Here is a 26,250-nt window from a genome sequence, read left to right as displayed (position 1 = left end):
CTAGTGTGTGAGTTTTCATTTCATTGGCCTTCTCCTCTCACACATTTGTGTTTGCGGGAGGAAAAAAAAACGCTATGATCAGACTCGAGCCAGAGATCTTTTATTATATATATATATATATATATATATATATATATATATATATATATATATATATATATATATATAGAACAACCATCGCAGCTCTATCATACCAGAGAGCATAACGGCTAGTAATGGTCAACTAGCATGTTACGACAGTAAGTCACTGTTTACGGATACCATACAAATGAATGGGGAGAGCCGTAATCTGACACCTATATGTCCTAAAATCTCTAAATAAATCGCAGTTTTATTATATGAAACTCATAGTTTACACCAAACAGATTATTTAGTGTAAATCATGTTTAAGATTAGCAGGCAAGTGGTCAGTTCATTAAGTGATGAACTGTTTCCTCACAAAAAGCAGTTAATTCAACGTCATGAAGCATATTCTCCATAGACATCCATTCAAAAAGAACGGCCTCTTGTCTCCTCGCCAGTGAACGCCCCTAGAATGTCTATGGGACTGCTGCTTTTCACTATTCTATGCTAACCTTGAACTTTCAACTTTTAGAAGGGCTCTGCTCATGGCAGACGGTCATTGTTGCCATAAACACCGCAGCTCCAAAAATCATCTGTTACATGTAAAGACGAAGCTGGGAAAAAGTGATGGGAGTTACTGTCTGTCATTTTTCAGCCCAATAACAACACAGTATAAAGCAATCGAACAGACGTTGAACTCAGTCAGGCTCAACGCAACAAATCGAGAACAATCAATCAATACCAAAGCTGCACTGTCCTCTCCGTGAATGAGAACAATATGGATAAAATAACAATGATAAAGCATAAATAACCTGTACATGTTAGCTGGGATACTTTTAAAGGTAAGCTTCACCTCATTAAAACTGTCCTGAATTGTCATTTATAATAACTGAAAACGTCATGGTTACTTGTGTAACCTCCGTTCCCTGATGGAGGGAACGAGACGTTGTGTCGATGTAGTGACACTAGGGGTCACTCTTGGGAGCCCGAGACACTTCTGGTCTTTGATAAAAGGCCAATGAAAATTGGTGAGTGGTATTTGCATGCCACTCCCCCGGACATACGGGTATAAAAGGAGCTGGCATGCAACCATTCATTCAGGATTTATGCATAGGAGCCGATATAAGGTCCGGACATTTCAGCGGGTAGTTCAGCGTTGTGGCAGGAAGGACACAAGGTCTCGTTCCTTCCATCAGGGAATGGAGGTTACACAAGTAACCATGACGTTCCCTATCTGTCACTCACTCGACGTTGTGTCGATGTAGTGACACTAGTGGTCCCTATACGAAACGACACAATTGGCTGAACTGTGTTACGTGAACTGGCGGTGTGTTGTGGGCAGACTACTGTGTGCCTCATAGCCAGCACAGCAGGTCGACACATAACCTCCCCCAACATAGTTATGAGTGTCAAACGGCCCTTTGGGGACAAGTCGACTACTCAAGAGATAAAGACAGGCTTAACCCAGTCTTGGCCTCTTTTCCCCTTCTCTATTTCCACTCCCTAAAAAAGAAGGGGGATTATCCGACTGGGCCACCAGGTCTAGTCGGGGGGTGTCCCTCCCAAGGGGAAGACACCACAGAGACCACACCTCGCCCAAAGAGAGGGGGGGATATTTATATGGAAGAATAAGTCACATGGTCTTTCCAACCATGTGGAGAGTCTTCAAGGTAGATCCTACCCAACGGGGGAGGAGTTACTACAAACATGGAGACTGGGGCAGAGAGGCTCTGCCCAAGGAAGACGCAGTTTGCCAACAGGGAAACAAATTAGCAGAAGATATATATCGCATGGGGTTAGCCTTACAGGGATCCGCCACATGCGGAGCACCTACCCCAGAACAGGATTCTTAGTTAGCATGTGTATCTTGAGCCGTGCCAGGGCAGGATGTGCTGGATAGCCTCCGTCTGCTGCTTCACCACAGAGAACTGCTGGGCAAAGTCCTCGATGGTGTCGCCGAATAGGTCAGCCTGGGAAATGGGGGCAGCAAGAAACCGTGAAACTAATGTGGCCATTGTCCGCCCGAGAGACCGCGCTGTGACCTTCATCGCTCAGAGAGCGTGGTCAGTCGCCGAGCGCAGTTCCTGCATCAAATTTCTTTCAACGCCTTGGCTTGGTGGACCTGTAGGAGAGCCATGGCATGCAGGGCAGAGGCGGCTTGTCCAGCAGCGCTGTAGGCTTTAGCTGTCAGGGACGACGTGAGCCTACAGGGCTTGGATGGGAGCTTAGGGCGTCCACGCCAGGTGGCGGCACTCTGCGGGCATAGGTGCACCGCGAGCGCCTTATCCACCATGGGAATCGCCGTATAGCCCCTGGCCGCCCCGCCATCGAGGGTAGTGAGAGCGGGGGAACTGCGGCATCGGGGCCGGGCAGTAAAAGGTGCCTCCCATGATCTCGTCAGCTCCTCGTGCACTTCCGTGAAGAAAGGCACTGGAGCGGGGCGTGGCTGCTTTGAGCCTCGCGGCCGCCCGGGAAAGCATGTCCGTCATTTCAGCATCAGCCTGTGACTGGGCAATTGTCCCTGAGGGGGGGAGCCCAGCTGAGGCTTCTGCGTCCGACTAGACAAGCCCGCTCTCCGATGCTGCGCTCGAGAGCTCATCATCTTCGCGGGCTCCGAACAAGAAGCCAGACTCGCCGTGAGACGAGCCAGCAAACTCATCCGGAAGCCCGACTGGGGCAGACGAGCGTGCTGGGGAATGGGAGGCCTGCGGGGGGATTCCCAGCGGAGGAAATCCCATTGGGGTCCCCAAATCGCCCCCAGTGCTAGCCACGCTGGCCTCATACCCGTAGTTAGAAGGACCGAGGCGGGGAGCCGCTGGGGTGGCTTGCTTTCTTACGAAAGCAAGCCGCGACCGCAACGTTGCCATGGTCATGTTCTCGCAATGAGAACGTGAACCATCCACAAACGCTGCCTCCATGTGGGTCGCGCCCAGACACGAAAGACAGCGATCATGACCATCCGAAGTTGAGAGATAATGACCGCAGACAGGAATAACACACAATCGGAAAGGCATCTTTAAAAAGATGTTCCATGTGTGCCACTCTTTTAGAGAAATATACTCTTTTAGAGGAAAAAGCTCTTTCAGAAAATATGCTCTCATGTTTTCTGCCGAAGCGCCCAGGGGCGTTCTCTGCAGTGCACCATTGCAGAGGAGGGAGAAGCCGCTGAAATGTGCCGTCAGATCCAGCAGAGGTGAATGAACAGTATAATTCAGCTCAATGAGCATGACCATTCGGCTCTGAAGAGAAAATCTGAATGAGTGGTTGCATGCCAGCTCCTTTTATACCCGTATGTCCGGGGGAGTGGCATGCAAATACCACTCGCCAATTTTCATTGGCCTTTTATCAAAGACCAGAGGTGTCTCAGGCTCCCAAGAGTGACCCCTAGTGTCACTACATCGACACAACGTCGAGTGAGTGACAGATTGGGAACACTAATACTGGCAATATTAAGATATCAAATATATATAGAATGGCATACGTTTACAAACACAAAACTACCTGTATCGGTACTCGGTATCGGCCAATACCCAAAACTAAGTACTTGAATCTGCCTTCAAAAATTGGTATCGGTGCACCTCTACTTTTGTATGACTATTTAAACAAAACAAAAATGGTCTTGGAAAATGTCTGTATGCGAACGATCGTATGGACAGTAAATTTGCACCAGCTTGCTAATAACTCTTCACACCGGTGTGTTCATGTTGACTGATCTTGTTTGACTAAACAACGTAAACAGAATTAGCTGTCGGCCTCAAAGTAGGTGGAGCTTTAGGTCACATCTACAGATGATGTGCACCAATGCCAGTAAGAAGGTGTTTAGCAGCAGGTAAAATGTTTTTGAAAGATTGTGTTCTAAATGACATAACACCTGTTCGTTCATCAATTTCTTGTGAAGTATATCAGGGCCTTTACTTACCCTGTTGTTCCAAACCTTTATGACTTTCTGTCTTCCCTCAAAAAAAATAAAAAAATAAATAAATAAATATGTTAGGCAGAATGACTGCTTCAGTAATCATTCACTTTAATTGTATGGGGGGGGGAAATGCAATGAAATTGATGAATGGTGACTGATGTGCTCCCTAACATCTCCTTTCAGTGCTGTACAGAAGAAAGAAAGTCATAGTCCCTTTAAGAACTTTTGTAATGAAAGACATTCACTTGATTTAGCTTGATCTTAAAAGGTTCTTTGGCAGAGACATTGAGTAACAACTTGATTAGCTCATGTTCTCTGTTTAAACCTAATAATTCTGTTTTGAACTTGTAGCATCAGAGATGCTAAGAAGATTAGGTTAAAGCACTTAGCAGGGACAGGGGCATATGGGGGCTGCAGGGACTGGCTCTGTCCTGACAGTCACCACATTTACATGCACTTAAGAAAGCGGGTTATTCCAGGGCTTTTAAGAAAGCAGCGTTTTGAAACACCATGTAAATGAGAATGCCGATTTCCTTACGCCGTTTAAGGGATTAAGAGAAAGCGGATTAACACACCTAGGTTTCTCCAGGAGAATGATGATTATGTGGCCATGATAACACATATGCGGCATTCTAACAGGTTTTTGAAGAGTGCGCATGTGCGTTGAACAGATCACATAACAAATGTCATAGGATGGAGTCCAACAACATATCAGCAAAACATTTCTGGAACTAGTGGAAAAGCACATACACAATAAACTATACCCATTTATAAACACCACTGTAAAATATCCACAGTCCCATACGTTCGCATATATGCGCTGGTACATTAAGAGAATCCTGCAGTTTTACGTAAAGGGAAACCTGACTATTGAAGCGCAATTCCGCTGCAGGTTGGGATAGAAAGGTAAGGAAATAAACTCAGCAAAAACTCTGGAATATCTGGAAATAAAGCGAAGTAAAAGAGAATAAATTAGTGAAGTCTTCCTCAGATACCATGTTTGTTATTTACACAAGCGTCACGGGGAAATTACGTTGCTTTGGAGAAAGCTGCTTACTGACTGAGCCACATTTATACAGGAGTAAAGTATACAGTGCTTATACAGTGCGTGTAAACCGAAAAGCTGCTTTCTCACAATAACCCGCTTTCTGGTGTCCATGTAAATGTATTCAGTAAATGCCACTCTTATACCATTCATCTCACTCCAAATATCATTATGCTTTAAAAGAGGGAAAATAAAATGTCAGTGAGAAGCACAAATGACTACATAAAACATCATAATCTTCCTCCTTCCAGCAGAAAACATTTCCTTGATTAGTTTGCCAAGAGTCCGGCTCGTGCTTGCACCAGGCCAAGACATTTGGTGGGAAAAGTTCCCCCTTTCCCGCCCTCTCCAAAGCATAAATAAATCAACTCACTATGAGCTAATGGGGAAGCATGAGGCAGCCAGTCAGGGGTAAGCTACGAGGGCTGACATTTGGAAAATGGCCTTTGCAGCTGAGACCAGAGCAGACTGCTCAGGAAATGTTGCCATGTGACACTCGCTGGACGTGATGAATGTGACATGCACATCAAAATCCGCAGAGACAGCCATACACAGGTTGATAATGCACACATCTTTGCTGAGAGTGCACATAAAACGCTGTGCTTAAAGCATTCATGATGAAACCATGCAGATTGAAGTGGGTTGACACATACAAGGGAAAAATGTCTCCAGTGAATGAGTGTTCACATAAAAAGATCTGGGGAGTGTTAGCTGTTGATAACCAACAGCTGGAGCTGTCACATTTTCTGTGACTGGGCAAAGGCAGAAATCTCTGTGACAGGACATTTGCAGAGGTTCTCATACCACACAAACACCAGGGCTCAACAAGAAGGATGGGTCGCAGACAGAGTTTTGGGCCAGTTGACAGAACATTCACTTGCCCTTTTGGGCCTGTACTGTGTTGTTACCGCATCTTACATTGAGTGAATGAATGAACGAATGAATGACAGATGGATACCTCATAGTTGTGTGTGCAGTTTAGAAAAGGAGATCAGCAGGTTAGTGTTTGACCTCCACACTGAGCATGTTACCCTTAGATTTATTCTCCCATCATAGTTGAGTTTCATTTCCTGCCAGAGGCCTAAAAATACTTCTAAACCTCTTTGATTATGGACACATACGTGAAGGAGACAGTCTGTCCTCACACACACCCCGTATGTGTGTTTTATCATTTATTATGCTTATCTGTCATTAATAATGAGTCAGCCTTTCTGATATACTAGACAATGACCCTGTTCTCACCTAGCCCAAGGGTAACACATCAGGCTTTCTCACACACTTTGCAACGACTCATGATGTGCTCAGCAGATTAGCTCATAAGATATCTGAAATCGATCTGTAATGAGGGATGCTGGACACATAAACCATGTCAAGAGTGAAAGTTGAAATAAGTTCTTCTTCATCTGGGAAACTAGCTACTGACAGATTGAGAAAAACCACAACATCCAAAGCCAGGCTATCAACATTCAGACTCCCTCAGTCCCTCCTCCTTTATTTGGTTTTGGGACTTATCTCTTTCTGCATAAGACGAGCAAGACAGCATGCAATTTTAGTACTAAACAGCCCCATGAAGAAAAAGGCCCTGTTCACACATCAACAGAATATGGTTATCAGTCTGGTATTGGCGTGAATAGTAATTGGTTATGTTCACAAACTGTTCCAAAGTGACTCTTTAAGAACTCACAAGCGGGTTTTTTAAAGTGAGTCCGATTAACTTGTGCAGTGTGAACAGAACCTCAGTCAGTGGACAACCAGTTGTCTCTCACGTCATTCAGTTTCAATAGCTACTCTGTACTGCATACACACTGCTTATTTAATGTGTTAGTTGTGTTTTTTTCATGTGAGTTTCTGGGAACTGACAGAGACAGAGATATAAGCTGTGTCAGTTTTAGATCCAATCACTGTCTTTCCACTGGAGCTGCTCCCACCGGTTTTGTGGTCTGGGTGCAACCCAAATGCTGCACTCTACGTTCAGTTAAAAATAATTTAAAGCTGTTGTCAATTAATTAAGATTTAACAAATAAATGAGTGCCTCTGTTGGACTCGCTTATTAAACAACGTTGTGTCAACTGTGATAAGACACAGAAAAGTGTTTTGTAAGTTGCCATCTTTGATATTTTTTTCACTGTTACTACTGTGGTTACATGTTTTATTCACAAATATCCTGACAATAGAAAAGGGCTTCGGTTACTTGTTCATATCGACATTATTAGATCCGTTCCTGTAAGTTATTGTATGAACAGGAGAATTTGAAAGTCACAGCTTTACTATTAGTAAACACCGTTGTCAATAACAAACACTGATCTACATATGGCTACATTTACACAGTCAGAGCAGCTCAACATGAAGGAGGGAAGGAGAAAGAGTGAGAGAGAGAGAGAGCGAGAGAGAGAGAGAGAGAGAGAGAGAGAGAGAGAGATACACAGTTAAGGGCACCTTCACAGCAGTACAGCTGTGCCTTGATGTGCCATGAGAGAGGCTGCAACATCTAAAAAGGAGAAATTTCTTTTTATGAGCTTAACTGCCCTGTAATCTACCTCTCTAAATGGGACCTGGCCCATGCAGTGAGTCAGCCTTTTACAGGCTCTAAGTGCTACCTGTGCAAGACGAACTGCCTCCCTCAGACTCCCTTCTGCACCTCCCTCTCCTTTCACAGGACAGGTTGAGGGGTAATGCATTAGAGAAAGAGGGCCAAAGACAATGAGAAGACAATAAAAGAGGGCAGACAGCATCTCCCATTCTCATCTGTCCCATTGACTACTATGAACTAGGGATGTCAAAAGTACTGGTATTTTGGTACCAAATCAATAGGAAAAAATTTGACCACAGTGATACCAAAAATTCACAGTCTTTCTGCATTATTGGTACTACCGAATACAGAAAATGCCCGATTTGGCAAAGTATTAAAGGGTTAATTCACCCAAAAATAAAAATTCACTCATAATTTACTCACCCTCACACTATCTGTGTATGACTTTCTTTCTTCTGCAGAACACAAACAAAGATTTTTAAGAAAACATCTCAGCTCTGTAGGTCCATAAAATACAAGTGAATGGTGATCAGGCCTTTGAAGCTCCAAAAAGCAGATAAAGTCAGCATAAATATAATCCATCAGACTCCAGTGGTTTAATCAATAGCCGCATTTCCACCACTGGGCCGAACGATTATGAGCACAGTACGGAACAGTTACAGTAGCATTTCCACTTGAACAAGGTTCGGCACGGCACAATTATAAACCGTTCTCTGCCCGGAATTCTCAGTACGGTTAGCTAACCATACTCAACCATTCTCAACCGTGCTGGTGGAATGGATTATGTGGTCACTCACAATTGTAAATTTGCAAACGCCAAGGTAACTTATAGTGCTTTTAGCTGTTTCTAGCTTGCCAAGTTTGCTAATATTTGGCTGAAGTTAATAAAAGTTAATACAAAATTAGTGTATGTATAGTGTATCTTCATGATTTCATGATGATGGTTTAACTAGTATTGTAGCATATATATTTTTTACACGCCTTTTTTGAAAGGGAAGCTCTTTAAAACTCAAAATATATCAATATATTTTCATATAATATCCTTTTTAGCTAGTCTGTGAACTTACACAAGCCCTCATGATGATAAACCTCTCGCCTTTTTCTCTTTGCTTTCCTTTTTGTGACATGGTCCGTGTGTATCAGCAGAGTAAAACCAGGGGGAAAAGTAGTCCTAAAAACTGAAACATGCGATCATTCTCCATAGCGCACTTGCTCCAATGTTTACCTTTCACGCCGTCGCCACAGACAGATCGGTTATGCACGTTCAACTGATTTCACTGCACCACAGTGGAAAAGGAAACTAACCGTGAACTGGCCCGGATCGGCACGGAATGGTTTTGCGATGAGAACTGTTTGGCCTGAGGGTGGAAAAGTAGCTAATGTCTTCTGAAGTGATTCAGTTGGTTTTGGGTGAGAACAGACCAAAACATAACTCCTTTTTCACTGTACATCTTGACAGCAGTCTCCTTGGCAATCATGATTTCAATCTTGATTACACTTCCTATAGCGCCATCTAGCACTCTGTGCATGCATCAAGCACTAGGAAGTGTAATCAAATTATATGCTATACATGCTGTAATTTACATATTAAACAAGGAGTAAACAATCATAAATAATGTTTTATTTCCTGTATGCTGGCCAGCAAAAGGTTTTTCGATTATCAATTAGGTGTACAGGAATTTTAAAGGGCCAATGTGGCAACCCTAGTCACAGCTTTTTTAGGAGGCTGTCAAGTTAAATGTAGTTTAAAACTCAGAAAAACACATCTCGAGACCCACACATTCGGAGTTGCGCTCCATCCAGCTATGTTTGAACATGAGATTGCATCCTCATCTTGCTGTAGTTTGTTGTGGTTTGTTGCCTATAGAGCTGGAGTTGCAAATACTGCCCCCTGCTGGCTTAGACTCATAAAAAATTGAAGGTGATATTTCAATCTTGAATTGCTTCCATGGTAGGAAAATTCCTTATTACAGTCCAGGGGAATGATTAATTGTGTACATTTAATGTAAAACCATTGATTTTTTATATAATTTAATCTCACTGAATAAACGTGTTAAATCAACAGCCCTAGTCAAAACATGAGAACATTTTTATTTATTTTTTCTCCCCAATTTTGGAATGCTCAGTTCCCACTACTTACTAGGTCCTTGTGGTGGTGCAGTTACTCACCTCAATCCGGGTGGCGGAGGACAAGTCTCAGTTGCCCCCGCTTCTGAGACTCACAGCATGTGGAGGCTCATGCTACTCTCAGCGATCCACACACAACTTACCATGTGCCCCATTGAGAGCGAGAACCACTTAATTGCGACCACGAGGAGGTTACCCCATGTGATTCTACCCTCCCTAACAACCAGGCCAATTTGGTTGCTTAGGAGACCTAGTTGGAGTCACGCAGCACACACTGGATTCGAACTCACAACTCCAGGGGTGGTAGTCAGTGTCAATACTCGCTGACAACAAGAGAACATTAAGAAAAATCATGGGGGTGGGTGAAACATATGGCCTGCATATAAGCTGAGGTGGAAGCCAAGTCAAACACATACACCACATCTCTATGGGGGTGAAGGAGACACTCGTGGGGAGGGCGACCGAGTCTTAACTAGTTTTTATTCTTGCTGGCATGCAGGTATGGCATCAATTTCTCCACTCTGTTTTGAAATCGTTCCCTTACTGCTGAGGGACTGCCGAGTGCAAAGCATTCAAGCTCTGAAGCTGTGTGACACTTCTGGTGTTAATGAAGGTGAGATCGTTTTTGAAGGTGTGAGGGAAAGTTGCAGGTCTTCACTTGTAGCATGATCATAGGTAATTATATATTTCAATAGTCTACAGAAAATTGTCAAATATGCAGACGCAACCGATATTTGTCATATCTTGACAGGTACATTTAGTATTGTATTGTAAAAGTGCAGTGGTATTTGTGGTTCAACTGGGTGCAACAAAATACACATTTTAAACATTAGTAGACATTAATGGACGTAAGAGACAGTTCTGTACGTCACCATCATCTGAACTCCAGCCAACTGGATGAGTTAAATAATACACTTAAATATATAACATTGCCCAACCAACAGCAACAAATCTAGAATGTTCTGTCATGGTTTTAATAATGGCTTTTGCATATAATAATGGCAGAAACATCAATGGCTTTGTTTCAAAACCTGGTGAGCTGCCTTGTGTATACTGCCTACTTTGGCAGCGGCATTTTAGGGTAACATCTTAACTGAAATGGAACCATAAGTGGCCGATTTGGAACACTCTGCATAAGCAACAAATCTGTGCTTCATTTACAAAGTGCACAGGAGACTCGACTCACAATTGATTTAAATAGAGTTTGGAATTAGCATGTTGCTAAGCTAATGTCAAAATACTCAAAATAAAAAATAAAAAGCAAAAATCAAGGTTTTAGTTGAGCACTTAAAAAGGAAGAGAATAATTGCCATTTTTGGAAGGTGTAAAGGCAGATATGTGAAGCTTAACATTTTATAAAAGAACTTACATTAATTTTTTTAATTTGTATATTAAGGAAATCAACATTATGCCACAAATTTCTCTGTCGATTGAACTTAAACTGTATTGAACTCTGAATATCAAATGTATGAGTAATTTCTAATCTATATTTCTCTTGCATCATTCAAAATTTCAAACAAAAATATTTTTTTTTCACTGAGCATATTGCTTTCTCCATGAAAGATACATGTGACATGCCCCAGAATTTGGCTAAAAAGTATGTATCTTAGAAGGAAGCATAATTTGCTGCCCACCTTTTGGAACAGCCTTTGCATTGGGAACACACCTATGATGCCTTAAAATGCTGTCTACGTAGGCAGCTCACTAGGTTTAGGAACAGAACCTATGTGTGCTGTACCTTCAACACAGAGCGGGGAGGTCAGGGTGAGATCTTTCCTCGGTTTGGTCTGGTTCTTCAGGTGTCTGGCCTCTTGAAACCTCCTCACCTTTTGCTCCATTGCATCTCTTATAAGAGAGCCCACTTCCTGCACATACAAAATCATGCAAGTTTGCACATATATTTACATTCATGAGCACAAAGATAAACCTCCAAAGCAAGGCTAAATATTCACAGGTGACAATTGTCCTAAACATTTTATAAGGAGCTCAAATTTAACAGAACACTATTTGTGTGAACCTAGGAGGGAAAATCATTCAAAGCCTTTCTGCCTTTTGTTCTCCAGGGCCAATGAAAACATGTACCTTATTAAGACAATGAGGTGGGGAAAATGAGGTAAACATGGAGGGGGTATCCCCAGTGTTTCCCATTAATTACCTAGATGGCCCACCACAGTTTCATAATGAACTGAAAATATTTTTAGACTTCTCATAATAATATACAAGATCTCTAACGTTGTGTTTTGTGCCGTTGCTTTGGCAAAGCATCTCTCACTCCCAGCCAGTCAGCCCCCTGCTGTACGCATGCATGCTCACACACACTGGAACCATTTATCTAATGTTACCGTTATTACCAGTGGCTCTGACAACAAAACTATTTTCAGTATCTGAGGAGCAAGTTCAACACAGTTAACCACTTTTGCTTCATTTCTTTGATGGCTCACAGGGCTCGACATTAACGCTTGTCCACTTGTCCAGGACAAGTAGATTTTTGAAGGGGCAAGTGAAAGAGAATATTACTTGCCCGACTGGACAAGCAGACTGATACCAACGTCAATAACAAAAAAATAAACAGCTATATTTTTGATAGCCTAGGCCTGTGTCACTTATTAGAAAGTTCATATTCTTATTCTGCTGTTGAAAATAATCCAGAGTGCATAATTTTATAATTCGCAAGCGAACACAGCTGCGCCCTGTTTGATTGACAGGCGGCGTATGTGTGTGTACTGACTGCTGAACATGCGCCTGTGTTCTGAAAATGCTTGCGCTAATGTGCACCTGAACGGTCAAATATTTCAAAATTCCACCAAAATGCCCATCTTGGTGAGGTATTCATGTAAACACAATGAGTTATATCTAATGTGAACGTAAACAGCGGAGAAAAAAGTGAATTTGTATTAAATATCAGACTTGTAAGTATAAATGTAAGCTAATAGATCTGCTGCTGTCTAGTGTGTCATAATAATAATCAAACAACCATAACAAGAAAATGAGAAAACACTCACTGCCCTTGACTGGGTAACTTTAGTAGCTTTAAAAAGTATCAATGTATTATAATCATACAGTGAAGACCAGTAGTAGTTTTATGTTGCATTTCATTCTGAATGTTTCCTTGAATACTTGATAGCCTACTGCTGTTAAAAACTTTTAAAGCTGTTAAAAAACTTTTCTTAATTTGTATTTTTTGTTCTATTATTTTTAATATATTTCTATTAATTGTTGTTTTTTTATTATTTTATTAGTGTTTGTTTACTAGTCTTGAATAATTACTTAAGAACTTGAAACCATTTTTCCATAATTAACATTATTTAGTGTTATTACCTGTTGTGTATAGAGTCTTTTCAAGATCTGTGATTAACTATGAAAAATCATGTGATTAAACATTTTAACCAACATTGTCAATGCTGGGTGTTCTATACATTACAGTACTGTATTTTAGAGGTCATGTGTACTGCATGTATGGTATCACATGTTCTTGATACTTGCTCTGATCATTTGTGAAAATGGATGCCTTCAACATTGACAATTTTTTCATGTTCATTTTATACTTTTATATTTGCTAGTGAATGTTTCATTTGAAATATTGCATTGCTGATGCGCAGGTAATGTAGGTGTAATTTAGTAGCAGCTCAAGTGTGGTAATGCAGTAGCAGTACAAGTGTGGTAATTTGGATGCAGTATTCCTGTAGTTTCAGTACTGCAGTACAAGTGTGGTAATTTGGATGCAGTATTCCTGCAGTTTCATTACTGCAGGTCAAGTGTGGCAAGTTGGATGCAGTATTCCAGCTGTTTCCAGTACTGCAGTAATACTGCATCCAATTAAAAAACTGCAGTTATTTTTTGTAAGGGTAAAGAGCACATGCACAAACAAACAGAAACATGCCCTCATTCTCATACCTTCCTGTGCTCTGGAGAGAACCAGCTGGCATTGTCTTGGCTGCCTGAGGGCGATATGTGAAGATTACCAGCACAGTGAAGTTCCCACAGTTTGAGAGAGAGAAAGAGAGACCGAGGGTATGTGAGAGAGAGAGAGAGAGAGATTGTAGGGCTTAAACAACACAAAAAGAAGTCATGACCGAGCTGATTGAATGACACATCCAAATCCATAGCTAAAGGCAAGTCACACCATCCCCTTCCTCTTGTCTTTGAGCAATTGCTGCCCCCGCCCCTCTCCCCACAACTTTTATAAGCTTTGTAAACGTACCTCATTAATATTATGTCAGCAACCAGATACACTTGATCTCAGAGATGCTCATGTTAAAACCAAAGCTTGTAGCTAAACTCATAATTTAGCCACACTGAGGAGTAATAGAACAGATTAAGGAAACATTTTACCAAAGGATGCCCTCGCTAACCTATTAGTTTATGGAAATGTGATGAGAAAAAGAACACGGTCCATGTTTATATTCCCAAGGGCCACATTTCGGAGGGCTGCAGAACTTCATCTGAAGATCAGAATTCTTGGAGCACAATGTCAGCATGTCAGGAACAATAAGTCATGGTGGATTGCGAGAGCCAGAGCCATCGCAGCCATTTAAGTGGTTATTACATCTCCGCTCCACAACAGCCTGATTATGTTTTACACATGAGCGCAAGAGCAAGCCTGTCGCTGCGCTCCGGTCCATCTCAGCCCTGGACCACCCGCAAGAGAACAGAGAGGAGCCAGAACTGCCCTGAATCATGTCAACACCTGAATTCAAAGCTGTGTTTGTCCACATTGATGCTGTAGGGATGCAGCTTAAATGACAGTGGGGGGACAAGCTGATGACATCAGAGGAGAGCAGCTAAAGGAGGCATTTGCAACCCTGAAGACTCAATGCAAAAAAAAATTCCCCTTTTCAAGATACACATGAATGACAAATAATGACATAGTGCAAAACACATTCTACGAGAGTGCCTGATAAAATGTAAGTGAGTGTGTTTTAGTAAGCTCTGGAGAGGAGTTGAAGTGGACCGGACCAGGCGGTATGAGGGAGGGTAATGCTCTTGATTTGGGCCTGTATTCCTACAAGACCAGTTGGAAGATGATGATGTGAGAGTGAATTAGAAGGGTGTGTTGGGTAAAGCCCATTGTTCAGCCCCACTCTGTGCTACACTCGGTTATTTTTCTCCCTCTGTTTTATATCTCATCTGTGTCTTTCTCTCATATCCCATAAGTGATGATTTAGGTCTCCCCATACTAGGATTGTCACGATACCATAATCATAACTTATGATACTATACCAGTTAAAGTATCATGATACCAAGTAGTAGTAGTTCTTAGAAACTAGCCATTCCACTTGTTGCTCTGGAAGTGGTGAAAATAACTGATGGATGAAGGAGAAGGCTCAAATGTAAAACTTGTTACCTAATACATTCTTAATTTGATGTAAAAAAAAAAAAAAAAAAAAAAAAAAAAACCTTCGCTGCATCAAAACAGCCAGTTCCGTCAGTTCCGTCAAAGGCTTTAAACTTTTATTCCATTATTTGATTTTTTTTTTTAATGTTGGTAACATAAAAACACAGATATTGTAATGTTGAAAAAACTGTTTTGAGCAACTGTTTCATTATTAAAACCACTTCAGCCCCTCTCTCCTAGTAAACAGCAGCGCGAATGCAGATTACACACACACCGCTTCAGAGACGTGATCAAACCGATCTGGGCCGCACTTCCCAAAAGCATCGCAAGCTAGTTAAAGGAACCATTGGTGCCAATGGTTTCTATGATCTACTTAGGCTTATGATGATTTTGGGAAATGCAGCTGAACATAAGTGAGAAGTTAACGCCACCGTGCATTTGCAATTGCATGTTTCAGAGAAACGGTAAATGTTAAGAAAGTAATTTGGTTAAATGAAGTGGCACTAACCTGTGTGTATTCTGCAGAGACATTGGAATGTGTCTAAAGGTGTTTAATAAGGTTGCTGGTGTTTCCCTTTAGCTTGAAATCTTTGTAGAAATTCACGGCAGATGGGTTTTCCCGGTCTCATCTGGTAAAACCCAAAATAATTCAAATTCTCGATACGTGAATTGTGTTTTTTTAAAGTGTTATTTAAATTCATATTATACATTAGGAGACAGAACCGCCAAATTAACACGTTGGGATTCAGCCGTGTGTGTTTGAAGCATGGGAAAACAACACATTGAAAAATAAACAATACCATACAAGGGGGCAAATTGTAAACAGCATTTTGCACTCTTAAAGGGCACTGTGTGAAGGGGGTGCCACTCAAAAAGACTACATTTTTAATGTTATTGCAGACATAGGTCTGATTTAAATGAAGGCTTTAGCGAAAATAATATTTACTACTGCACATACAATTACGGTATTAACGGTACTACCATTTAAAAAATACTGCGGCACTGGCAGTAATTTGAAGCTTTAGTATCATGATACCATAGCACCGGTATACCGTGCAATCCTACCCCATACTAGAGGAGTCTACAGCAACTGAGTAAATAAAATGTCTACAGCATTCTCATTTGGCTTATACCTCTGAATTTATCCCCAGTCAAACAGGATTACGGCACACTATTAGCACAGAGACAAGCAGCTATGGCCAAATACCTTTGTTTTTTACATAAAAGCATATTTTCCTCTAATTGCTGCTTTGTGTAAATGAGAGTCAGTTTAGCGTTGGACACAGCCATGCTGAACTTGAAGGACAGGCTGCCCCCTTGTGTCAGACTCTACACTCTTGGATGTGTCTTTGAAAGATAAGTGGCTATTTTTGGGTAGTGGCATGTGAAATGTAATGAAATGAAAGCGAATGGTTACTGAGGATAACATTCTACCAAACATCTCCATTTGTGTTCCAGGGAAGAAACAAAGTCATAGAAGTTCGGAATGACATGAGGCGAGTTAACAATAACAGAACTTTCATTTTTGGATGAACTATCCCTTTAATTCTTCACAGACAAGCAGAGACAAAAGCTACAAGAGGAAACAGAGGCATCCTTATGTATGAGGAGGAAACTATGTGTCTATGTGGAAGACAGCAGGTCCTTTACAAAACACTGGGCGGCTTTCTCCTCACTTCTTTGTGCTGTGGCCATTTTGTGACTGACCAGTGGTTTCGGTTGACTGCCTTCCACAATTACCGTGGCGTGGGAAAGCATCAGAAGGGATGGACAGGAACTGTCAATCAGGGAATGAAAAGGAGCTCAGCATTGACAATCACATGATGTGTCTTCATACGCTGGCAGGAGCGGCCTCTGGATCTGCTGCACTATTGTATGCTGTACTGTTTTTCTCCACTTTCTGTTCGAAATCTGAAATATGCCATTACAAATGACTGCAGGAATGTTCCCAGAGTTAGAGAGGCATGTTCGTCTTTTTTTTTTTTTTTTTTTACCAGGCCCTGTGTGAAAAACCGGACTATGGGACAGCTTGAGGGAACAGTAAAATGGATTTGCCAAAAATGGGAGTCTGTCTGTAAATATAAAGTTAAAGGGATAGTTCACATACCCATGTTGTTCCAAACTCGTACGACTTACTTTCTTCTGTGGAACAAAAAGGATATGTTACGCAGAATGTTAGCCTCAGTCACCATTCACGTCCATAGTATCTTTTTTCCATACATTAAACTATGGAAAGAAGTGAATGGGGCTAACATCCAGCCAAACATCTTCTGTTATGCTTCATATGAAGTCAAACTGATATGGAACAACATGAGGAGGAGTGAATGATTATAGAATTTTAGGTGAATTTAACATAAGTGTTTGGAAAGAACAGTGAGGCTTGAAGGATTTGTGCCATTAGTGTTAAAGCTATAGGGGGCGGGGGAAGATGTCTGTAAAATTCTTGTCTCTTGGATTGGATGTTTTTGCAAGGAGCAAGACAGTCATTCTATAAGTTATACAGACCCCATATTGGGAGAATTGCAGTGACTGCGCTAGAAATGTCAAAAGTGCCAGTACTTCGTTACAAAATATTCAAATTAAAAAAAATTTGCGATACCATTGTTTCTGCAGTACTGGAAGTACTGAGTATTGACTCAGTTTGATACCTGTGCATTGTCTGACTGACACAAGACTGCACACAAACAAATTTGACTTAGTTGGGAAAAAAGAAATGCACAATGAATCTAATTGAATCGTGATAGGTCCTAGTATGATTTTTAAACCCCAAAAGGATGCAATTTAATTAGATAAATATACAGTCTGCATGTTCTGGGTGCTTTACAGTGAAAGTGTGAATCTGCTCATATGCTAAAATCACCACATTAAGAGCATCACGCGCGCTGTGTGTATTGTAATAGATAACAGAACAAAGCGCTTCTTTACTGTGAAGCGCATAGTGCCTGCAGGCTGTTTATATAATTAAATTAAATCGCAGCATTTTGCACCTTAAAAATCACACCCAGCCATTTAAACAACTGCTTATCTGGAATAAAAGCTCGATTCAACTGGCGACAGAAATTTGTGAATACTTTATAGTAAAATGTAATATTCACTTCTGTTGTACTGAATAAAGGTTTTTAATAATTTTTTTCAATTATACTGTGATGCTCTGTTGTGCATCACTTTATTTGACAAAACATAAGACAAATGTTGTGTTTTATGCTGTGAGGATCTTTACAGAAGCACCTAATTTGATTTAAAAAAAAAAAAAAAAATGCAATGTTATGTTGAAAAGCAATTATTTTATTTTCATTTTATAAACGTTTTATGAATTCATTTGATTAAACACCATTTTAATGCTTAAGTTTAAATTAATTTCAAAACAATAAAATGGAAAACAAAAGATTTGGGGGAAAAAATAAAACGCCCTACCTGAAAAAACTTGGAGCAATGTTTACTTAACTGAAAAACACTTGACGGAAATATGATTTATTATATCATTTACTTTTTTATCTGTATTTCTATTTGTTTGTTATGTTATTTTTCATTGTGTCTTTGCTGCTTATCTCAATGAGTTTTTTTTATCCTAATTTAAAGTAAAGGTTATTGAACTGAACTGAACAAGCGGTTGTTTTAATTTATTATTTAAATTGATATTTAACTTTTTAAAAAGGCTAAAAAAATAAAAATAAAAAAGGTGTTCAATACCATATTGATATTTAACTTTTTAAAAAGGGCTAAAACAGTTTATCCATTTTTGCTCTGGTATTGAAATTGGTATCGAGAATCATCTTTCAGCAGATATATTTTCAAGTTACACAAGCTGGGTTTGTTTGAGTTTCTTTTGTTTGCCGAATTACCTTTTAAAATGGACTAGGTTGTTTATCCTCTATGTGTGACTGTGTTAAATACCTGCAAATTTCTACAAATCTTAAATTTGGTTGTGCAATGAAAGCTTTTGACAGTTCTGTGTCACTTTCTAGAGGAAGAGTGATATTGTGTCCAGGAAATCCTTTTTTTTTTTTTTGGTCTTCACCCTAAGAACAGTATTAATTATTGTATATAGGGCTTGAAAGAGGTAAAGAGCAAGGGAAAGAGATTGTAAAACTGTCAAACAACAACTCCTTTATTTTCTCTTTTCTACAGTATATCCTTTTGTTAATTGATCCTTGTTGAATGCACCAGAGGCTTCCTGTGTGTCAATAACCTCCTGATTAAACTTGCTCTTATACCTTTCTCTCTTTATCTGATCAGCATGACCTGCCAAAAACATGTTACAAAGGCACTGGAAACCAAACAAACTATAAAAACAAAACTGTGCTCAGACCAAAGTCCATGGCTCAGGCCTGTTGTAATGCTAAGCTGTTCTATTTTCTGCCCTCAATCGCTGAGTAAATAAATGAAGCAATCACAACACGGGCTGCTTTTGTTTTTTTCTTCCTGCCTCTGCTATGCATCACTTGCAGTTCCCAAGACGCTCCCTTGCTACCTTCTCTTATCTCTGTTTCTCCCTCCCTAACTGTGCTTTCACCTGCTCTCTCTTTTTGATTAGTGTCGGGCCGTCAGCCCAGGAGCGGTTGTGCAGCAGTCGCCCATTTGCCACCACACCTCCCTGCCCTTCTACCACTGCTATCACTGCTGTGAGAACTAGAACCCCTTCCTCTGCACTTAGCTCCAGGGCTAACATTAACCAGCCACAGATGTTTATGCTGAGAGAGAGAGAGAGAGAGAGAGAGAGAGAGAGAGAGAGAGAGAGAGAGAGACAGGGCGGCAGAAATGGTCTCACTCAATAAAACTCCCCTCTCTGTCTAGCTCCTTCTTTGTCTCTCAGTGTTGCAGGTCACCAAACAGTCTCCTGTGCCTAAGGGGAACTTTTTAGATCAATTGTTGTTGCCTGTTAGAAGCTTAAAACCCTGGTCTTGACTTGGTGATTTTGTATGGAGTGAGTCACCTGGCATTTCCTGAAGAGGGTCAACATTGGCACTGTGAATCTTGAAGGGAAAGAGAGCCATGAAACACAAACAAGTTGAACAAGATTTTTACATTTTATGAAGAAAGTGAGTGGAGCTTGCCCATGCAAAACTCGCCACCATTATGCTAGGGTGCTCAGGGTGGTTGCCAGGGAATTGCTATGTGGTTGCTAAGGTGTTCTAAGTGGGTGTTAGTGTATTGGAAGGCAGTTGCTAGTGCGTCGCTAGATTGTTCTAGGTGGTTTCTAAGTAACTTACTGGCCCAAGTCAAAACAGCACACCTCTGAATACTCTTTTTGGCTTTGGTTCCAAAGTTAAGAGGTTGTTGAATCTACATATTGCAGCACTTCTCAAAACCCGGATAGATGCATTTTACGTCCTCAAGTCTTCAGAGTTCAGTCCTTCAAGGTAGTTAGACAAGACTAACTTTCATAAGACCACAAAAATGAGAACACGTTCTTTAGCAGGATAGTCAGGGCTCGACTTGAAGCATGAGTCACCTTACGTAGGAGTATTTCATCGCCTACGAGTGTTGCACTTCAGAGAGGATAGATGGCATTCGCAACTGGGAACGAAGCAAAACCTATAGATATTGAAGTGTAATTCCGCTGCAGATTGCGATAGAAAGTTAAGGTAACAAGCACAGCAACAACTCTGGAATATCTTAAAATAAAATGAAACAACAGAATAAAATAATGAAGTCTTCCTCTGATCCCTTGTTTGTCATTTTACGTTATTGGGAAGAAAGCTGCTTACTGACCAAACCGCATGTATACGGGAGTAAAGAGTACGTCACTTATACAGTGCATGTAAACCGAACAACTCCATTCAGGTGTCCATGTTAACGTATTACTGTATTTCATGGCGACAACAGTGGTGATGCACAAACTAAATCTGTGATATTTAGCATTACCTTCTATTGTAATTGAGAGATTTGAAATAATTACATTCTTGTTTGTTTTTTCTTTTGTGATTTAATAATTCATGCATCAGAGGATTAAGTGTGTAGGGAGGAATTATGCACTCAAAGCCTCTCGATATTATTAATTACCATGCATGGAAGCCAAAAGAGGTCAGAAAAGCTTTGCGTATACAGTTTAGCTGCGAAGTAGAGCTGAGAACTGGGCCAGCTGATGGTATTGTTTGCTTCCCTGTTTTAAATGTCTCCCTGTGGTCACAGTGTTGGTCATGACAGTTCCTTTCTCAGAGAGAGCTACATATAACAGTATCATTATGTGCAGACTGGGAGGGTGCTGTTAGCAAGTGGTGCTCTCCCACAATGAGAAAAAAAAAAAAAAAAAAAAAAGAGAGCGAGATGATGAGTGAGATGTAGCCAAAGTCTGCACTTAACATGGATGGATATATGTGAACCACAGCAGCATCTAGAAACTGGAATTAATGCTTTATTATATGAAACATCCACAAGAAAAGAGACCTGGGGCTTTTGCAGTGCTTAATAGAAACATCTGATATGCATTAGCACTGACATTCATTCATCTGGCCAGTGGATGAATAGACAGGGCCAATCTAGTATGTATGTTAGAGAGAAACAGGGAAAAGACTTTCAGCTGCATAGAGAGACGCATGATTATAAAAACCGCAAGCTGGGACATCACCTGGGAAGTCTTTTTTTTTTTTTTTTTTTTTTTTTTTAAGCGATTATGCTGGTATGGAACATATAATACAACCTAATGTTGCAATTAAAACATGTTTGTGTGTGTGTGTTTAATGTGTGTTTTATGTATATGGAGTCTATTGAATAATCTTATTCTTTTAACTGTACAGCACTTTGGTATACTCCTGTAGTTTTAAAGTGCTTTATAAATAAATTTGATTTGATTTGAACTGTACTACCTGTGTGACTTAGTGATACCAACCATTGCTGAGATGACTGCCCCCTCTAGTGTTTGGAAAATGAACTATGTTTACTTATTATAAACAGCTACGAACACCTTTCTATACGTTTCTTGTGTTCTTTTGGGTATCTAATAATACAAAGAGGTATAACAGGCAAATATATTGGCAGCAAGTATAATGATCAATAATTTTAAGAAGAATAGGACATTTACTGTGACAAAGATCTTGCTTTATCACCATCGCACCATTAAATTGACCTGCTGTAGTCTGCTCAAGGGTAACTGTCACTGCAGTTTAATGGAACAGTAAAAAGTCAAAATATAACGAAAAAGGGAAGTGAAACAGTGAACACACTCTTTTCCTGAACGATTTTCCGGGGCTGTTTACGATTTAATTGGCTATAACTACTTTACATTTTAGTTGAAAACGACTCGAAGATTTTAATGAAACAACAATAATTAAAGAAGCTTTAAAATTGTCTCCCACCGACAGTTTGAAACTTGCCCTGTCACTTTAGGACCCCAGCGCAGAGACGCCAAGAGTAGGACTGTAGGAGGACAGTTATTACTATTATGCAGGACAGTCATGATGATTGTCCCTCGTTTTATGTAAATTACAAAAATACCATGATAAAATACCTCAATACAAAATTATAGTCACACACTTAGTGTTTACAGTTAGCGAATTAAAATTCAATTATTGTTTTAATTTTTTAGAACTGGCACGTTTTGGATAGCACATGAGACCCTTTTGTAAAACGTTAACACCAACTGCCTGGACTTTAATGTACCGTGTTACGGTTTTAAAGAGCCCATATTATGCTCATTTACAGGTTCATAATTTTATTTTGGGGGTCTACTACAATAGGTTTACATGCTTTAATGTTCAAAAAACCCATTATTTTTCTCATACTGTACGTTGCTGAAGCACCTCGTTTCACCCTCTGTCTGAAACGCTCTGTTGTAGCTCCTGTTTCTTTAAAGCCCCCATTTCCGAAAAGCCCAGTCTGCTCTGATTGGTCAGCTGGCCCAGTCTGTTGTGATTGGTCAACCAGTTAGAGCGCGTGTCGGAAATGTAACGTCCCTTTGTCGCTAGATTTAGCTACTTTTATTCAAAAAAGCACCTAGCAACAAATCTAGCGACTTTTTGGACAACCCTTAGCTACCTACCGTAGAAGAAAGTCGCCAGTACTGCCCCGCGAGTGTGTGGTCTTGCTTTCCTGCCTGGACTCGGAGGCATACCTCTCTCAGCCTCTACTCTGTTCAGTGAGACTGACAGAGAGAGAGAGGTGAGCAGGTGAGAAGAGGGAGCAGCACAATCAGTTGACCGCAGGGCAGCTGACATAGACATGAATGAGCTGCGCATGTGCAAACAGCGTTGTCAAGGACCAATCAGGAATCTGTATTGTTTGCTCCCTTTTGTTTTAAATTTAAAGAGTTTAATTTGACCATTTATTTTTATTCTTTTCATGCACTTAATCACAAAAGATTTTTAGACAGTTGTCATTGCTGTTTCTGAACTCTCTGAATTCAGACACTTACTTAGACAATAAAATAATACATTTGTGTAAATATGCACATAGTGGTTTGTTATGGCTGAGCGCTGTGTGAGAGAAAAGATAAGAAAGTTTCTGTCGCTTCTAACTTTCTTTCTGAGTGATTGATAGATATAAGGGAATTAATAGAGTATTACAGTATGTACGGTAAGCACAGAGAAGCAAACACATGTAAAGGCCGGATACTATGCAAAATGCAAATGAGACACGATGACATCACGAATATGCTAATTAGCATATGACGTCATCTAGCTACATTTAGCGACTTTTCGAGCAGGCTTTAGCTACTTTCCATTGAAACTAGTTGGCAACACTGCCCTTACCATAACCAAGGCTGTGTCTCCTGTGAAAGGATGCGTCCTCCGGAGGTTGCATTTGTCGGCCACATACGTCATCGAGGCTGTCTTGTTTCAGAAAAGCGAGTAGGACACTTCGAATGCAGCCTTCGAATGTGACCTTCTTTCACGGGAATTTGGAGGATGCATGAGGTGTATCCTTCGTAGGCACTCACAACCCACAATTCTTTGCTTAAATGGAAATGTCTAAAAAAAATTACGCCAATTTGCCCGTAAATATGATGTTCAAACGCAATGAATGTTAATTGCCAAGTTGAAGTACCTCAGTAGATGGGTGCAGAGTATATAATATGTATAATTATATTAATATATAATTAAAATAAAGTATTAGACTAAAAGTACAACTGTAAAATCTATTTTCTTTTCTCTTTACATCATTATAACTCTCCTAAAATGTACCTCATACATTCTTCCAGAGGGACTTTGTTCCCTTCTCACTCAAAGAGTTTGCGCTTGTTAAAGAGTGGCGTGCTGTCATAGCAACCATGTTACTTTCCGTTTCCGTTTATCCTACAAAGGCCGTTTCGTTTAAATGAGATTTGTTTAAAGGAGGACACTCGGTATACTGCAGCCTTCAAAGGACGCGTCCTACCTAGCATACAGCCTTCCAAACGAGACACAGCCCAAGTTTCAGCTCCCTAGGCTTCCTGAGCAGCGCATTCCTGAGACGGGAATGGCTATGTCACAGAAGTAATGGCTGGACTGCAAACCAGGCATTTCAGGCAGTTCAGGAGCAGTGTTTTCTGTGGGAGAGAGTAACTCCCTTTGGCATGGACTTTGTGCTTTGTAACTTTGCAGACATTTTACATGCACAAACAGCTATATTACACACTAAAGTATAATAGGGCCTCTTTAAAGGAATAGTTCACCTAAAAATATACTTATTGCTGATAATTTACTCACCCTCAGGCCATCCAAGATGTATCTGAGTTTCTTTCTTCATCAAAACAGAATTTAAGACTTTTAGGATTTAATTTCAGGCCTCCTCCTCTAAATAATGCAAGTGAATGTACTCCATTTTTTGACGGTCCAAAATGCATATTTAGGGTGCATCAAAATAATCCACATGACACCAGTCAACAATTAAAATTCTTTTGAACACAAACAATTGATTATTTTGAGAAACAAAACAATACTGATATACTTTTTATCTACAAATGTTCGCTTCCGTACATCTCTGTGACGTGCGCTCAAGAGGGATGACGTAAGCTCGTTGGTAAGGTCACACGTCACGTGGAGGAGTCAGGAAGTGCGTCATAGTTTTTTTTTAAATTATTATTATTTGGAAATGATTTTTATTTTATTTTATATTGTTTTGAAATTGTTTTGGACTGTTTTGGTTTGTGAACGGCGCTTGGTCTGTGCTCTGTGCAAGTTTCTATTGTAAACTGACGCGCTTCCTGCCTCCTCCTCCACGTGACGCGTGACCTTACCAACGAGCTTACGTCATCCCTCTCATGAGCGCACGTCACATAGATGTACGGAAGCGAACATTTGTAGTTAAAAAGTATATAAGTACATTCACTTGCATTGTTTAGAGGAGGAAGCCTGAAATGAAATCCTAAAAGTCTTAAATTCTGTTTTGATGAAGAAAGAAACTACATCCATCTACATCTTGGATGGCCTGAGGGTGAGTAAATCATCAGCAAATTTTTGGGTGAACTATTCCTTTAAGGCATTTCTTTCTTATATATTCAGTTGACTGAACAAAAACTCGAATATTGCGGTATGCATTAGGCTCGCATTGTAAACTTCAAGCACAGTACTACATTTCATGCAAGGTACTGTTATTTTTTTTTTGTAATAGAAATGAGCAACATGAGTTCTTAGGGTCCATCTACTTTTTATATTGTTTATATATATATATATATATATATACAGGTGCATCTCAATAAATTAGAATGTCGTGGAAAAGTTCATTTATTTCAGTAATTCAACTCAAATTGTGAAACTCGTGTATTAAATAAATTCAATGCACACAGACTGAAGTAGTTCAAGTCTTTGGTTCTTTTAATTGTGATGATTTTGGCTCACATTTAACAAAAACCCACCAATTCACTATCTCAACAAATTAGAATATGGTGACATGCCAATCAGCTAATCAACTCAAAACACCTGCAAAGGTTTCCTGAGCCTTCAAAATGGTCTCTCAGATGGTTCACTAGGCTACACAATCATGGGGAAGACTGCTGATCTGACAGTTGTCCAGAAGACAATCATTGACACCCTTCACAAGGAGGGTAAGCCACAAACATTCATTGCCAAAGAAGCTGGCTGTTCACAGAGTGCTGTATCCAAGCATGTTAACAGAAAGTTGAGTGGAAGGAAAAAGTGTGGAAGAAAAAGATGCACAACAAACTGAGAGAACCACAGCCTTATGAGGATTGTCAAGCAAAATCGATTCAAGAATTTGGGTGAAGGCATCAAGAGCCACCACACACAGACGTGTCAAGGAATTTGGCTACAGTTGTCGTATTCCTCTTGTTAAGCCACTCCTGAACCACAGGCAACTTC

General features: G+C 40.4%; 1 pseudogene; it reads right to left on the bottom strand.

Annotated features, from left to right (window-relative positions):
* Positions 1-19,685, bottom strand: part of LOC127411692 (protein SLX4IP-like) — a 104,485-nt pseudogene extending 84,800 nt beyond the window's left edge.
* Between the last annotated feature and the right edge of the window lie 6,565 nt (positions 19,686-26,250).

Source organism: Myxocyprinus asiaticus, chromosome 21 (assembly GCF_019703515.2).
Source record: "Myxocyprinus asiaticus isolate MX2 ecotype Aquarium Trade chromosome 21, UBuf_Myxa_2, whole genome shotgun sequence".
NCBI classification, from domain to species: Eukaryota; Metazoa; Chordata; class Actinopteri; order Cypriniformes; family Catostomidae; genus Myxocyprinus; species Myxocyprinus asiaticus.
The sequence above is the reverse complement of the archived record's forward strand: the minus strand, read 5'-3'. Positions and strand labels throughout refer to the sequence as shown.